The sequence below is a fragment of the Dromiciops gliroides genome, chromosome 4, assembly GCF_019393635.1.
Source record: "Dromiciops gliroides isolate mDroGli1 chromosome 4, mDroGli1.pri, whole genome shotgun sequence".
In the NCBI taxonomy this organism is placed as follows: domain Eukaryota; kingdom Metazoa; phylum Chordata; class Mammalia; order Microbiotheria; family Microbiotheriidae; genus Dromiciops; species Dromiciops gliroides.
The window spans coordinates 260,391,773-260,396,225 of record NC_057864.1 but is presented as its reverse complement, the minus strand read 5'-3'; the positions used below and the strand labels follow the sequence as shown (position 1 = coordinate 260,396,225).

Here is a 4,453-nt window from a genome sequence, read left to right as displayed (position 1 = left end):
GGTTGAAGTGGCTTGCAGGAGCCATTCCATGGAGCACACTCAGAGTTGCCATTCCTGATAATGGTTGACCATGTGGAAAGCTTTGGGGACTGCTTCTGGTTATGTGTTAGCCCAGCATTTTGAGGACTTAACATTTAGCTATGATATGACAAGCCCTAAGTGGTGTCTTGGTCCTCTCCTCACTCTGTGACTATGTTGAGGTGATAGGGCACTTCATGTAGAGAACTCCCAATATTGAGAGATCCACCTGTGTTAAGGCCTTATGGGATGCAAGGCCCCATGTGTGGCAAATACCTTGCCACAGGAAGCAGGATAAACATCTCTAGCCTCTTCTCCCTCCACGGAGCCCACTACCCTTCTCCAAGGGAGACTTTATTTCCTGCCTTTAATTCGTCCTGTAAGGAGTTGGGGCAGATACCAGACTAGAGTTATATCTATCTGCTCCCTTAGGCATTGTTAGTCTAGGGGATATAATCAGGTTCAAGCTAACTTCTGATCATTTCAGTCATTTTGGGCGCGGGGAGCGCGGGGAGCGCGGAAAATGCCAAGCTTTTTAATCCACCATTTGACCCCTTCCCCATCAAATATCAGCTCCATAATGAATACATATGATGAATAGTGAATAAAACTCATTTTCCCAAATCAGTAGCAAAATAGAAGTCAGAGAAGATTGTGTGTATGTAGGAGAATATATGCTGGACAATAAATTGAAGGAGATATCCCATCAGGAGCAAGATAACAGCTCAACCAAGAGAGTTCTGGATCTCACCCAGAGGGAACACCCCCCCCCCTCCCGCCCAAGTCTCTGGTGTAGATATCTGGGAATAGGGAAAAGATGATCACTGCTGACTCTTCTCGAATTTTCCCAGTCTTTTCCTTTAGCAACCTGAAGTGGGATTGCCCTCGTCCATCTTCTTTCTTGAAGCTAGAAGCCAGAAGCACCTGAAGGAACCTTGAAGAATCTAGAAAAAGACTTGAAGCTTAGAGTCCAAAAGAAGACTGAAGTAGGCTGGAGCTCTCCCACTCTTATCAACTCTGCCCTGCCCTTCATACAGGTGGGTAGGGCATCCAACTCCACCAATAAGGAGAGAGTGTCCTATCAGTGGGCTTTGGAACAAACATTACATTCATTTTGCATGAGGAAATGGACTTTGAGAGATTAAGTGACTATACTGGTAATAAATGTCAAAGCTGGACTTCAAGACTGTTGGAGAATCCCTATGCAACTGGGTTCTTATATCTCTTGTGTCAGCTTGACTTCTCTGCCCATTACTTTTAGAGCTCATGGGCTTGAAAAAAATGACTCCAGGTGGCTCTCACAAAGGGGGCTTGATACTAATTAGTATTTCTTCTAATCTTCCCCTGCTTAACACAAGCATCACCACCAGGTCTTAACTCACCTGCTATGCCTTCTGGGGTAGGACACGCCTTTGCCACCCACCCTACCTATTACCCTTTAATAGGAATCTTGCTTGCAGATTTGATACACTTATTGTTGTTGTTTTCTTTTAAGTTTCGTTAAATGGTGTGACCCTGGGCAAGTCATTTAACCCCAATTGCCTCACCAAAAAAAATTTTTAAATGTTTCAGCAAATGAAAGAAAAAATGATTAGGGATCTTCTTTTTCCAGTTGAGACTATTCTTAGCTCAACTTTTACCAAATAGTAATTTGATTTAAAAAAAATTAGGATCTGGGTTAATTCTTTGGTCAGTTCTTTCTATGAAGCTCAGGCTGTGGTCCTGCCTGGAAAATTTAAGTAAGACAGTTACTCATTGAAACTCTTCAATTTTGGAGCTGTGGGTAGCCTGAACTTTAAAATGAACTAGTGCTGGTAAAGGGTGGGTTTTAAACATCTGAGCATGTGCGTATGTGTGTGTGTGTGTGTGTGTGTGTGTGTGTGTGTGTGTGTGTTGACAGGCACTAAAGACTGTGAAAATGACAAGAGAGCCTGACTTAAAAACATGATTAGGATCACTCATTGAGGTTACTTCCTGGCTATAGACAGTCACCTCACAGAAGTGTGGAATCTCACCCACACCTGAATATGAAAGTCACCTACAACACCCTCAGAAGGTCTGCCTAGTAAAAGACAGTCATAGGCTCCCAGATTTTAGAGCTGCAAGGGACCTTAGGACCATTTAGTTCAACCTTGTCATTTCATAAAAATGGAAACTGAATTGCAGAGTGGGAGAAATTACTTGCCCAAGGTCACACACGTAGTAAGTCCTGGGCTATGAACCTAAGTCATCTGACTGCAAATCCAGGATTCTTTCCAAAGATTCCAGTTCTGATTTACTCTTTGCCATAAGCACCCACATTTTAGAAGATTTAACATCATAGAATCAATCAGTCAGCAAGCACTGATCAAGTGCCTACTATGTGTCAGGTTCTTTTGTTAGGCTGGAGATATAAAATCAAAAATGAAATAGCCCCTTCCCCTCAATGAGCTTGCATTTGGTGACCCCTGGATTTAGAGCTAGAAGGGCTACCTTAGAGGTAGTCCTAAGTTTAGCAGACTGGAACATGAGCTTTAACCCTCCCAACTTGACAGATGAAGAAACAAGGACCAAAAAAGTTCATACAGTTAGCAAGTAACAGAGTGGGGATCCCCATGTAGGTAGGTCTTCCACCTCCCAAAGCATTGCTTTTTCCCCTACCCCACAAAGATGATCCATGTGGAAGTAATCAAGCGTTCACTCCATGTGCGCGTGCATGCACACATGGGTGCTACTGTTAAGAGCTGAGCAAACCCCTGAGCCCTGCATCTTTTTAAATCTTTGCTTTGCTTTCCTGGGCTCAATTAGAAATGGTTTGGCCACAATTAAAATGTGCTCCGTGGATGTGGTTGACAGATTTATTGAGCTGATCTCATTATCCGCAGATAAAAGCAGCTAAACAGGAGGGGGGTACTGATGAGAGACTGATTGGGGTGACCCCATTTCTAAGCTCTAGAATTGCTGCAGGGTGCTGGTCTTCCAGCCTCCCAGAATGTCAAGGGGGAAACATTCGATGGCATATTGGAGAAACTTCAGAGAATGGAGAACAATTACGGGAACAAAAATGCTCCCTGGCTACGAAGGAAGATGAAAACCACCATCTGAATTGCCCAGCATGGAAGACACTATGGATGCAGGCACTGGTTATGGGGCGGGGCACAAAGGGGACCAAAGGTGGGAGAAGCAGGGATGACTATGAAGAGTAGAAAAAAGTTAGAGAGGAGTATGGTACAGTAGAAAGAGCTCTGCTTTTTGTATGAAGTCAGAGAACCTGAGTTCAAATCCTACCTCTAGTATTTGCTATCTGTGCGTTCTTGCACAAGTGACTTAATTTCCTTGGGCTTCAGTTTTTTCACCTGTAAAATAATGGGGTCGGATTAGATAGTCTCTGGGGTCTCTTAGTCCATGAAATGAAGAAAGAGTATAAATATCTATATCGATCTAGCTATACACACATATATAGTATAGATAGATAAATGCAACTCAACATAATTACTTTTCTTTGTATTCCTGTTTTTATTTCACATTTTAAAAAACAATATTCTGATATGGGGACCCATTACCTTTACCTTCAAAGGTGTTCATGACACAAAAAAGGTTAATAACCCCTGATTTAGAATTAGAAGGGGCCTCAGAAGTCATCCAGTACAACCCCTTAGTTTACAGATGAAGAAACTGACAACCAGAGAGGTTGACTTACCCCACATCACATAAGCAGTATGTATCTTTAAGAGATGGAATTTGAATCCAGGTGTTGTAATTCCAGAGACAGTGCTCTTTCCAAAAGTGTGTGCAGACTACCATCTACCAAAGGGAATATGACACTGCTCATTCAAAAGAATGAATAGAGATGAAATATTTAGACTAGCTTTTGCCCCCCTCAAAAGAAATAGTTCAAGTTCCAGGTCCGCGATTGGCAACATGGCTAAATGCACCAAGAAGGTCGAATTGTTGGTAAATGTGGAACACGTTATGGTGCATCCCTCAGAAAAATAGTGAAGAAAATTGAATTAAGTCAGCATGCCAAGTATACCTGCTCCTTCTGTGGCAAGACCAAAATGAAGAGACGGGCTGTGGGTATCTGGCATTGTGGATCCTGTATGAAAACAGTAGCTGGTGGTGCATGGACCTACAATACCACCTCTGCAGTTACAGTCAAATCTGCCATCAGAAGACTGAAGGAATTGAAGGACCAGTAAAATCTTCTCCCCATCAAATATCTGTAACCCATAGTCCAACAATAAATGGGTTAATTTATGGAATAAAAAAAAGAACGAGTACTAGAAATCAACTGTAAAGGATTTAGCAACTTGGATCAATACAGTGATCTACCACAATTCCAAAGGACTCATAAAAAATGCTACCTACTTCCAGATAGGGAACTGATGGACTCTGAACACAGATTGAACCATTTTTTTTCTCTTTCTTTTTCTTCACCCCCCCCCCAAATGCCTAG

General features: G+C 42.4%; 1 pseudogene; it reads left to right on the top strand.

Annotated features, from left to right (window-relative positions):
• The first annotated feature begins 3,918 nt into the window (after window positions 1–3,918).
• Window positions 3,919–4,196, top strand: LOC122726259 (annotated as a pseudogene).
• The last annotated feature ends 257 nt before the right edge of the window (window positions 4,197–4,453 follow it).